Genomic DNA, 12,854 nt, shown 5'->3' on the forward strand with positions numbered 1-12,854 from the left:
ATTTGTGACACTCTCGCACAAAGTGGGGGGGGGGGGGGAGATTACCGAGTCAACGTACATTATGCATGTGCATTATGAGAGCCCTTTGATCTTGTCCTTCCTGTCTATTGTGTATTAAAATAGCCGTACCAATGGTAATCCCTATTGAAGTATGCTGCCCTTTATAGGCATGCATTTAAATAATGTATTATTTGTTGGCACCCGTGTTCAACAGTAACAGAGCACACGTGCCAACAAGGACACTCAGTTGATTTTAATGTTGAAGTTCTGTGCAAAACTAGCTACTGCTGGCCAAGAATAATTCGAGAATCTTTCGAAATTGAAAGAAAAATTTACAGTTCGGATAGCTACCACCTTTGTGCTGTGTGGAAGCGACTCATCAAATAGTACATTAGATGAAACTCCGAGTACCCACTCAGGAGGTATAGTGGTAAAGCAGTGGAGGAAAAAAAAGCAAATTTTTAAATTTGCCCTTGTTGAATGATAGAGTCGATACACACAGCAAGCGAGATTAAGAAAGCGCATCAGAAGAAATAACGGAGGTGAGAGAGAGAAGACAATTGCCTGCTGGAGAAGAAAAGGCATTCCTACCGAGGGAGACAAGTTGAGAAAGATTTTGATCATGGGAACCGGTGGCGTGGCTCGATCTTCCCTATGTGCGCAACACGCTACCGAAAGAAAACAGAAAATCCTATTCAAAGGCTAAAATAAGCTCCATTTTTTGTATAATAGCCCGATAAACAATAACCCCATACATAGACTGAGGAAGAAAGGGAAGAGCCTGAACAAAGGGGAGGAGATTACGACGGAGATGGGTTGGAGGTGGAGAGAAGGGGAGAGGGGAGGTCGTAAAGGCGGCTGCACATTCAAGGAAAGCGGCATAGAAAGAGTTGAACGGGGACATGGAGACAACAGACAAAGGGTGGAGAAAGAGGAAGAGAGGATCTTTCAGTGCTCCCTACAGGAAACCCACAAAACTGAATTTCCTAAACTCGTGTCGCCTCCGTGACAGCAGCACCACCAACGCCACAGACTCACGCTCCCCAAATCGATAATACCATCTCCATTGCCGACCAGCCACGAGATGGCTGCTCTCAACACCTCGGTCGTGGTGTATGCAACAAAAGACTTCCGGCTGGTGAGCAACCGGCCATTGCGAGGGTTGGAAATAAACTGAAGCACGGGGCGACTCCCACAACCTTCGGGTATTTCCCAACTGGATGACGTCTTGGGATGAAGCCAGAAGTAAGCCAAATCCGCACTCAATAAATGGGACAAAAATCCCAGAGAAGCCTCCAGAAATGTCACAGGAGGCTCGGGTGTGAGAAACCAGACTCCATGTGGGGTCCTCCAGACCTTTGCCCTCCAGTTCATCAACATTTGTAAAAGCAGGACGTCTCATAGGTACGTAGCATGGGTGAGGGACGATGTTGAGAACCACGTTCAAAGATTAGGCGCTTTGACAGGTTGGGGTCCGAGTAAACTTTTAATGGAGCTCACCCTACGACATTACGGATAGAAGGATAGTGTGCCGGCACAATCCGGACACCCTGCTACACCGAAACACTCTGCTGCATAAAACTCCCTGGTACAGCTAAACACTGGCACGATTACGCTCAAATACACACAAACTCTCACTCAGCCAGTTGGTACACAGGTTGTCAGTTGTGGGGGACGATGGCCCCCGGCTCCCCCCCCGGGGGAGGGCTGATCTCGAGAGGGCTGCGGGCTCCGGACTCCTCGCTCGAGTGAGAGCAGCCGCTACTCGACTCCTCGCTCGCGGTGAGAGGGCTGCCGCTCTCCGGCTCCTCTCCTCGCGCCGCAGCCCCTCAGGTCCGCGGGTCCTGTTTGTGGGGCATAGCTCGGGGCTGGCACGTGGCTGCCTGGAATCAATCCGTCGCTTCTCAGCCACTCAAACGCGACGTCTCCGCTCACACAACCCCGCGCACCACTCACACGAACTGAACGGGGGGTCAGGGGTCAGAGGGCAATGACGTCCTTCGCACACGCGTTGCCGCCGATGCCGGGCAATGGAGATTGTTTAAAGGGCTGCGGGGCGGGGATTTGGAGTCAGTTTTAGAGCGACACACCAATCGCACGCGCGGGACGGGGGGGTCGGGGGTTAAAGGGCAGGGACGTCACTCATACACGCATAGCCGATTGGGGGGCTGTATTGGAGATTATTTAAAGGGCTGTGGGGGCGGATATTCGGGATTGGTGTTAGCCCGCAGTCACGAAAGCTTTAAATCGAAATTTATGTTAAGTGTAATGTGTTGGTGTTAATAAATAGTGTTGCCTCCCAAGAAGTTGTGTGCGCCTATCTCAGCCCATTACATATAAGTGTAGACATGATTATGTAATTCTTGTGTTCATACAAGTGTAGTGACACAGCGCTGACTGCTGTCCAGCAGCGGCAACTGCAGTGGAAAGTTTGCACACACGCCGTTGAGCATATATACGGGTATGCCGGCCGAACAGAGGAATTGGGGCAAGGGTCATGGAAGACCTCATAGGGAAGCCTCTGGAACCCTCTGGTCGGTTCGAGAAGGGAGGCGTGGATAGGGCAGAGCCAAGCCGCGCCGAGTAGAATATAGAATATAATATAAGCAGCGGAGAGCGAGAGCTCCGGGCTGCCGGTTCTGGGAGTGGACTCGTCTCGTCGTCGCTGTCGTTGCCACCGCATTCGCCCAATCATTGCGTGGCCAGACAGTAGCTGGCCTTCTCGGTCGACGCCGTCGGTGCAACACGGACAGGGTCGTGTCTAGGCCGGGCTCTATGGCAACGTGGTCGAGTGAGGCCGGAGTTGGTGTGAACAAGATAATAAAGAGACGGTGTCTCCTGCAACTACCTCGTCTTCAACAGTGTGTGCGACACACACCACACGTCGGAAGGAGAACACTTCACAAGTATAAATGCTGCCTGTGTCAGTCTAGTCAAATTTGCTCTAATTTATTTTGGTGACCTAAGACAGGAGAAGCAAAATGCACTTCTTCAGGAAGTGATATTTTTTTCATAATGCAGAGGCTGTGCCTGATACACATCTTTCATGTGTTGTTTGGCAACCCTGGTGCCCAGTAAACGCCATATGGCCAGATCTTTGCATTGAATTCCAAGTATTAATTCCTCCATACTTGTGCACAGTTGAGTTTTTATTCCATTCCCTTCATGAACCATGTCTTTGAACTTTACATCATAGTAAGATAGTACATGCCGATGAATAATTAATAGATGCTTGAAAACATCTATCCCCAACCATCTGCCTGTGTTTGGCCTAAAACCCAATCACCCAGAATGCCCAAATTCACCTTACATACTCTAGGAATGTAAGCAGGTTAATGCTTGTATATCCATCACAATCATCACCCCCAAATGTGAAGACATGTCACGAGACTCGCTGACTTTTCTTAAAATACTTGAGAAATACAAATCATAGCTGAATATTTTCAATTCCATGTGTATAAGCCTTTGTCTCAGATTTATTGTAAAATAAATATACATGTACAATATAAACATTCAAATATCAGAAAATATTTAATGTATGTTGAATTTCTTTCACACTGTACATAACCAACCATGCTAAACAAGACATGATAAAAACAATCCAAGTCATGGGTTGCATACAATATGCAACTTTGGTTTATTGATTACAAGTTACATAAAAGGTTCTGAAATTTTACAATACAGGTATAGTGCAATCTAAATAAACAAATGTACTTTTACAGTGATTTCCCAAATGTTTATAACTACACAAATACTAGCATGTATGTTCCCAATAAAGTAGTCTCCTTCCAAAATGGATAAAACCAAAATAAGTTTAGTTGTGCTCACAATATTTTTCACATATCCGTTCTCTTTCAAGTGACATTTGAGTCTGCATGGATTTGCTGTGCAAAATACTGCTGCAACCATTCACTAACTCCAACCCTGAACGAACTTCATCACATTTTTCCAATACTTTGTTGTGGCACTTCCATTAACAGGGCAATTACTGTGCCCCATGGGCCCCACAAGTTCACAAGTAATTGCGATTCACACCACAGCACCTGAAGTACCATTGATGTTTAACAACCATGAATTAGCAGGACCAAGCGAACGTATCCTTCTGAGTACAAACCTCGACCACCGCCTTAAAATGCAGCCATCCTTGTTCTCCTTGATGGTGTCAACCAGCTCTTTCAGACGCGACAGGTGGTACACGGCCCTGAGAAGAGACACGATTGAGAGAAAATTACTTGGTTGACTTATTATCATGGTGGAAGCCAGAAAAATCTCACCAAGTCTCAGGCGGGTTTGGCAGTGATATTTTGCAAATTTCATCAGCGAGTGGTATGTGAGAGGAAATCGGAGAACCCGGTGAAAACAGAGGGAGTAAAATGCAAAACTCCGGATATAGATTCAAGATTCCATTGCTGTATTACTAACTCCTGGTTACCTAGCAGCCAAAATCTATAATATATGCTATTACCAAATAGTCTCCCATCCAAGTAATAACAAGGCTTACCTGCTTAGCTTATAACATTCATAATCTGACATCATACTTAGAGGCGGTGCAGCCTCTATGCTGTGCGTGAGTGTGAATATAAAGATAAATTCACAATGGCGTGGAGGGGTTTTCCCAGGGACGATCAGCCCCTAGGAAGACGTCCGTGTTGAAGCTGCCCGGGGAGGGGGCCTCCAAGCCGGGGGATTCCAACTCCATGCGCGCCCTGCTCAGCAGCTCCTCCAATGAGGCTGTGCATCAAGAATCACGCATCGCACGTCACAACCACATGGGTGGCCGCTCAGTCGTCTCTGTGAGAAAAGACTGAATATGTACCTGAAAACATATGAAATGTCATCTGCTATATACAGACTATATATATACACACACACACCTAGGGATCTAAGGTCCTCTGACACGGGCTCCTCGTTGGCTACATTCGTAAGGCCGGAGATGTCCAAATCTTTGAGCCACTCTGGGTACTTTGGTCTGCTTTGCGGGCTCTGAGCGGCACCTGCTCTCTTCGTGCTGGTATCCGTCTCGTGGCTGCTGGTCTGGGAGTCCACATCGCAGTCGCGCAGCCAGGCCGGGTACCTGAGCTCAGGAATGCTCGTGATCCCCGACACATCCAGCTCATCCTTTTGGCTTGTCAACCACCTGGGATAGGTACTTGTCGCACAGCCGCCGTTCGGCAAGTGCTCACGCCTAGTTGCTTCACTGCTCCGTAAGCACAACAAAACATTCTTCTGGTTAGAAAAGAAATAATTTTTGGGCTTTGCCGACTCATTTAATGGCATCAGGGCCTTTTTGCTTCTCGCTGTTGAGCTCAACCGTTCAGTTGGCTTATTGCCCCTCACCAATGATGCGCCGAGGCTGTGCGCGGTGACCCCGAGAGATGACCGCTTGCCTCTGTGCGACACTGCGAGGTCTTGGTGGGTGCCAGGCGAGCGGAACAAGGACTTGGAGGAACCGTCAACTGGCGCCTCTAGGAACTGGTCCGTGGTTAGACTGACCGTCGGGCTATAAGCCATGACCGCTGCAGCGCAGCAGTGAGGCTGCACGTGCCCGAGATGAGGTCCTCCACAGGCAGCATGCCACCTGCAATGTAAGACCCACAGACATTTTACTGGTACACAATGAATTTGCTCTCCCCTAGATTCCTTGACCCCTGAACGGCAATCCTGCAATGTTGCCTTACTTTGCACCATCAGTAACTAATGATGTTATCCGTTTGTGGAGTTTGTGAGAATATGGGATAAATCAGTGCATGAGCTGTTATTGTTTAAACTTCAGATGTGTCCAGTTTAGGATCTGCAAATTTTGACACAAAGGTTGGAGGATCACTTAGATTTCACAAACTTTACAAACTCGATAATCAGTGAAGTTGCTGGAAGATGACAGGAGAAAGAAATGCATGCTCCGACCTATCTGTTCAGACCTATGCTATCCTCTCATATGCGTGTGCTTACTGTGGATAGTTTTCTCTGACATAAAATGAACTCATTAATGGAATTTGCCAAGCATCCCAGTGTGGGACTCTCACGAAAATGTATCTTTAGACCTTATTAAGGGTTTTTTTTCTAGGGGAATTACATTACATTCATGATAGCATAGCATAATTGACAAGCACCCAGTACAAGCAAATAAATGGGGTTCTCCTCTCCAATTATCCCCCCTCCAGTCAACTAGCTTCGATACCTTATGAGACCTCCTTTGCCAGTAACAAGATATAGTAATAGGTTTTTACCCTTTTATCTGGCACAAAAACTGACACCTTTATACAAGGGATCATGTTTGCGATAACCACAACGCAAGTAGTCAAAATGCAAACAAGAAGACGCTAAGAATAAGAAGACGCCTTTTTGCGTCTTCTGGTCCAACACCAGTGGAGACTGGGATCTCAGAAAAGCCATCTCGGGTATGGACCAATCAAATTCAAGGACAGTGCATATTATCAGAGTTGTCTTTTTTGTTTGCATTTTGACTACTTGTGCTGTGGTTACTGCAAACATGATCCCTTGTATAAAGGTGTCAGTTTTTGTGCCAGATAAAAGGGTAAAAACCTATTACTATAGCTTCAATACCATTGCACCGCGTGCACACTCGATAGCCACTCGAGTGCAAGCACCACGGAGCGATTCCTCGCGTGGCGAGAGGCGCAACCCACCTTCATCCACACTGTGCATCCTCCTCTCCTCCGCGCGTCTCCGCTCCGCCATGCTGCGCGGCGCTGTGCTCTGCACGTATCCTGGGTAGCGGTGACGCACAGATTCCGCTCTGCTCAAAGTCCTCGATGTAGGCGTCCAGCGCACCGCTCGCCTACGAGCAGCACTGCTCTCCGCACACCACAGGGCTGCGCTAGACCCCGCTTCCGGTCCGGAGCAGCGTGCTGCCCAGGCTGCCGCGAGGGCTTGTGTCCGTCACCGTGCTGTCGCCCGAAGGGCTGTTTGTCTCACCACCGTTGCAGTACATTTTGTACGATTTGGGATGCCTGGACCGGATGGGGCCAGGGAGAGGAATGGCTGTGGCTACAAGGTCACCACTGGTCCTGGTATGGGGGGCACCATGAGGAGCTGCTGTGTGCGGAAAGTGGGTCCGCTGTCGCAACGCGATCGCATGGGCCAGTGTCGACCACTTCGCGTTAGGTCTCTTAAGCTACTGTGGCTGTTGTCCTTTTTTCAACAAAAAATCCAGCCTTTCCCATGGTTTCCTTCATCACACCTGCAAGCTCTATGTACAATTGAAGTGTCATAAATGCACTACCTGCCTACTATTACATTATGAATGATATACATTTAAGAATTAGCTGGAGACAACTCCATGTTTAAAACACACTGTATTCAAAAGAGAAGGCTTAACATTTAACATTGGTTAACGTTTGGCATGCACACCTGCATATAAAAAAATTACCGTACTACTAATACAATGAATGCTAAATATTAAGTGGTATTACAGTAGTATGACTACTTATATTTATATATTATCGCACCTCCGAAGAGCACGGTTGGCTTTGTACGATGCGAAAGAGGTTCAACACATACAGAATACAATACTTTCCGAGCACATTATGCGTACCGAACCTCCAAGTTCCTTACCCTACCCTGAATAAGAATGTGTGCGGAGTACAGCTCCTTTTTAAATCCATTGCTGGCTGACAGCTGTCCCATGCTATGCAGCTCCCAGGGGGAGGGGTTATTTACCATACTTCACCACGCTGGTCAGTGTGAGTTTGGTGATGGCAGGGGGCTATAGAAGTGCATTACAACCATGTACTGAATATTGCTGCACTGATGGCAGGGGGCTATAGAAGTGCATTACAACCACGTACTGAACATAGCTGCATTGGTGGCAGGGGGCTATAGAAGTTCATTACAACCACGTACTGAATATTGCTGCATGGATGGCAGGGGGCTATAGAAGTACATTACAACCACGTACTGAATATTGCTGCACTGGTGGCAGGGGGCTATAGAAGTTCATTACAACCACGTACTGAATATTGCTGAACTGGTGGCAGGGGGCTATAGAAGTGCATTACAACCACGTACTGAATATTGCTGCACTGATGGCAGGGGGCTATAGAAGTACATTACAACCACGTACTGAAAATTGCTGCACTTGTGGCAGGGGGCTATAGAAGTACATTACAACCACGTACTGAATATTGCTGCACTGATGGCAGGGGGCTATAGAAGTACATTACAACCACGTGCTGAATATTGCTGCACTGGTGGCAGGGGGCTATAGAAGTACATTACAACCACGTACTGAATATTGCTGCATTGATGGCAGGGGGCTATAGAAGTACATTACAACCACGTACTGAATATTGCTGCACTGATGGCAGGGGGCTATAGAAGTACATTACAACCACGTACTGAATATTGCTGCACTGGTGGCAGGGGGCTATAGAAGTACATTACAACCACGTACTGAATATTGCTGCACTGGTGGCAGGGGGCTATAGAAGTACATTACAACCACGTACTGAATATTGCTGCACTGGTGGCAGGGGGCTATAGAAGTACATTACAACCACGTACTGAATATTGCTGCACTGATGCTCGCCACGTGAGAGCCACACAGCAGGACAATGCTATACTGTACAATATTGAAATGATTCTCCTACAAATACTAAACATCATTGTCTTAACAATCAATACTACTTTTAACATGAATAACTAATAAATGCACACGTAGTAATCGCCGTGCTAACCCTTAGCGTGCAATGTGAGCAGAACTTGTGTTGTAAGTCGTACCCAGTCCATTACCGTGCCACACACTCCCATTAACAAACCAACGACATTTACTGAATGTCCTCCTCCTTTACACGGCACAACCAGACAACACTTTGCACACCGAAGTGTCCAAGCCGCGTGCTGAGTGAAGCAAACCCCATTCACTCTGCGCTCAGCGTTCAACAAAGTTGAACCTGGCTCGCCCTCACGCCTGCCCATCTCTCTCCGTCTCTCACCGGAGATTATTCCATTGATCGTCTTCGCCTTGCCGTCCAGAGATCCGTGTGGATTATCCGTGAGGGTAGTTAAAGGTCGCGGTTATTCGGAGTTTTTTTAATTAATTTTCCCGCCACAACCGCCGCGTCGCCAACGGCCGCTGAAGGCGATGTCCGAGACGCGCGGCCTGCGCATGCGCACTGAGGGTTGAGAGAAACCTGCGGGGAGGGGCAGCGGGGGGCGGGGAAGCCGCCGCCGTTGGCCACACCCACATTCTGGCCACGCCTATATTGAACCGACGTCACGGTGACATCATTCTGGGTCGGACTTTATCGTGGGCTGGCTGTGCACGCGAGGAGCTCCTGACTTCTGACTCTGAATTCGAGAAAAAATCAAAGATTCACGATGTCTACCTTCGTCGAGATAGGTAAAGTTTAACGTTAGTGTTAGAGATGTGTGTTTGTGTTAAATGTTGAGCCTGTGGACAAAACTGCTGGGGATGTGCCAGATGTCTCCATCTAACGTTAAGGAGGTTGGAGCCTGGATAGTGCATACCAGGTGTTACAGGCTACATGATGGGAAGCAGAAGGCATTCTAGTAAAATAGGTTTTTGTTTGTACGTTAATGCTCCTCCTTTTCCTTTACCAACCCATACTCACCGGCATGGTGAAGTATGTGCAAATAACCAACACGATTCGTGCGATCGTCAAGAGGCTCTCCAGCAGGGGATTGGCAAAAGGCCGTACAGGAGCAGTTTTGTGAAAAATCATTGATTTTTTCATAATGTACATCTATGATTTATTATTATTGTTCATGTGGGTAACCTCGGCGAGGGGGGAAGCAAGGTCGGGAAGAGCGGGGGATGGGGCCGCTTTTGACCACGCCCATATTTAGGTGACGTCACGCCCTTTTGCTGTGACGTCACTATAGCAGGGAGTTATCCTTGGCTGGCTGTGCATGAGGAGCTCCCGAGTTATAACTCACAAGATCTGAGATTAGACCAAAGATTCATGATGTCCACATTTGTTGAGATAGGTAAAGTGTAATGTTCGTGCTATGACGGGGCTTTGGGCCAGTTTTAAATATTGAGATCTCGTCAGTGTTTTAATCGGACGCTCAGCAGGGTTTGAGCCAGGATAGTGCATAACAGGTCTAAAAGTGTGGTGTCGGGCTACATGGTGGGCAGCAAAGGGCAGTCCATCAAAATTGGTTGTACTATACATACTATACGTCTTCACCAACCCACATTAACCAGAGTGGTGAAATGTGGATTTGAAGTTTTCGTGACTGCAAGGATCCATACTCTTTGGTCCCTTCACCTGATGAAGGCCACTTGTTTTGTGGCCGAAACGTCGTGATTGTTGTTCATTTTATTTATTTATTTTTCCCTACGTGACTTTACCGAATAGAACCAAAGAGTACATATGTTATCTCCCGCGCAATATGGTATCTCCCTCGCAAGATGTTATCTCCCGCGCAAGATGTTATCTCCCTGACAAGATATTATCTCCCTCACAAGATGTTATCTCCCTGACACGATGTTATCTCCATGACAAGATATTATCTCCCTCGCAAGATGTTATCTCCCTCGCCTCGTATGCAGGAAGTCCGTGAGTTCGATCCAAATTGTGACGCCTGTAATATTTGGAGTTTGCGTGTCTCTCTCTCTGTCTTCTCGTGGCCGCGTGGATTATTCCCTGGGTCCTCCGGTTGTTCCTTTAACATTTAGAATCAACGTGCTTTCAGAGTTATTTGGCTGCTATAAATTTCCACGTGATGCGAATTATTTTCCACCTCGCTACCAAGCCGCGCCAGGGCAGTGCCGAGCCAGCCCCGTGTGGCTCTCAAGGCACCAAGTTATGTTTCCACTGCGGAACCCGAGCCGTGCCACGGACGTCACGTGTGACGAGCGCGTCGAGACGCATGTGGGTGGTGTAGTGCAGTAATTTTCTTTTTTTTTTACTCGGGGGTACGCGGACCCCTGGGGGCTATGTGGCAATGCCCCAGGGTGTACGTGAGATAATGTATAAATATGTGAAATCATATCGGACATGAGTCATTGGTGAATAGTCATGTATGAATCGGACAATGTAAAGTAACTACGATACAATTTGTATCCACGTGGTAACCTGGAACGATATGAAAGCACTTTCTAAACTCACTGATCGTACACAATGCGGGTTTACAAGAGCAGCCAGGAAACTAATGACGTCTCGCGTGCAGAGCGTCCGTTTAATTTGTTTTTATTCGCTTGCAGTTACTAGCAGCTGGTTAGGATATACCTCTCACAAAGTGGACAATTGGTTAAAATATTGACGTTCATTATTCACACGTTGATTTCTCAGAACCACGTTGGGTCAAGGGGGGAGTGGGGGGGGCTACTCGGTTTAAACTAAATTCAACAACGAGGGGGGGCACCGGTAGCCAACAACGGTTGAGAACCACTGGTGTGGTGTGCGCTGGTGTCCTTACCGTGCACTCACCGAATGTCACGCACAATGTACGCGTCATTATCCCCGCCCCTGGCCCTGCTTGGCCCCAAGCCATATTCAGACACCGCGTGAGGTTAGCGTATCCCGGTTTTTGGTTCTAGCGCAACATGGAAAACGGCCAGTGGAGAACCAGGCAATAGAAATGTGGGAGGCACTGTTGGCACGTCCATATAAAACTGCACATGTTATCCCGTGGATACAAAATGCAGGTTAAGAGGCACGGTGATAAAAAAAAAACGTGATAACCCAGCAGGGTTTGAGCCAGGATAGTGCATAACAGGTCTAAAAGTGTGGTGTCGGGCTACATGGTGGGCAGCAAAGGGCAGTCCATCAAAATTGGTTGTACTATACATACTATACGTCTTCACCAACCCACATTAACCAGAGTGGTGAAATGTGGATTTGAAGCTGTCGTGACTGCAAGGATCCATACTCTTTGGTTCTATTGGGTAAAGTCACGTAGGTAAAAAATAAACCAACAAATATCACGACGTTTTGGCCACAACACAAGTGGCCTTCTTCAGGTGAAGGAACAGAACTGTCGGGACGACAGCACTTCAATTGAAATGTGGTCAAGTAACCACCATGATCTGTGTCGTCACGGGGAAGCTCTCGCAGAAGCTGACAAGCTTCCATCTTGGCAGTAATCATGTTGCCTCTTTTTTACTCTCAGCGTCTCTGCAGCGCTTGCAGCGCTCGCACTCCTCGCCCCATTCACCCCCCCACTCTCCCCCTCTCTGACTTATTTAACTGCCCTAACCCTGGTTTCTCTCCCACTTCAGTAAAACAGTTTCCTTGCTGTGGTTGTCACACCTGATGATGAGTGCTTGTGTTGCATTCGAAACGTCGTGATTTATTTCTATTTCTATTTTTTTTCACCTACGTGACTTTACCGAAAGAACCAAATAGTATAGCTGACAAGCTGTCAGGGCAAAAATGACTTTGCATATTCCAACTAATATTTTTTGCCCTGGTTTGTGTCTGACCATGCTGGGCACGGCTTTGTTAAAGTGTACGATATTCAATGGGGTAAAAGTCCCCTAATGGTAATACAACTTTATACCACAGGTGTACTCACACTGGAGCAGCGTCGACATTTATGAGAAAGCTTTACACATGAGTACCATGTGCGGTTCTTTACCGACATTCCCATCCCTGCACCTGCCTCCCCTGTCCCTAATGCAATGAACCCTCTATCCCCACATTACCTATGCAGAGCTCGTGGAGAGAATGAATGAGGAGGAGGGAGCGGAGGGGCATGAGGCTCAGCCTTCAACGGTGCCGCAAGACTTTTCGACGTCATCATTTCAATCTACCCTGGCCCAGGTACGATGCGGCACAACGTGGATTTGCACTGCCTATAAATTAGCTTGGCTAATGTCAAAGATGGGAGATTCCTGGTATTTACAGATTTAGTTGTTGTTTGCA

At 47.5% G+C, this 12,854-nt stretch overlaps 1 long non-coding RNA gene across 1 annotated transcript; it reads right to left on the reverse strand.

Annotated features, from left to right (window-relative positions):
- Window positions 1-3,600: 3,600 nt before the first annotated feature.
- On the reverse strand, window positions 3,601-5,587 carry LOC142930122 (uncharacterized). The gene is made up of 2 exons (XR_012946080.1): window positions 4,596-5,587; window positions 3,601-4,201 (listed from the first exon to the last, which is right to left on the reverse strand). It is a non-coding gene; the product is annotated as an uncharacterized LOC142930122 (long non-coding RNA).
- Between the last annotated feature and the right edge of the window lie 7,267 nt (window positions 5,588-12,854).

Source organism: Petromyzon marinus, chromosome 37 (genome assembly GCF_048934315.1).
Source record: "Petromyzon marinus isolate PM22_M1 ecotype Great Lakes invasive population chromosome 37, UKy_Petmar_22M1.pri1.0, whole genome shotgun sequence".
Lineage (NCBI taxonomy): Eukaryota > Metazoa > Chordata > Hyperoartia > Petromyzontiformes > Petromyzontidae > Petromyzon > Petromyzon marinus.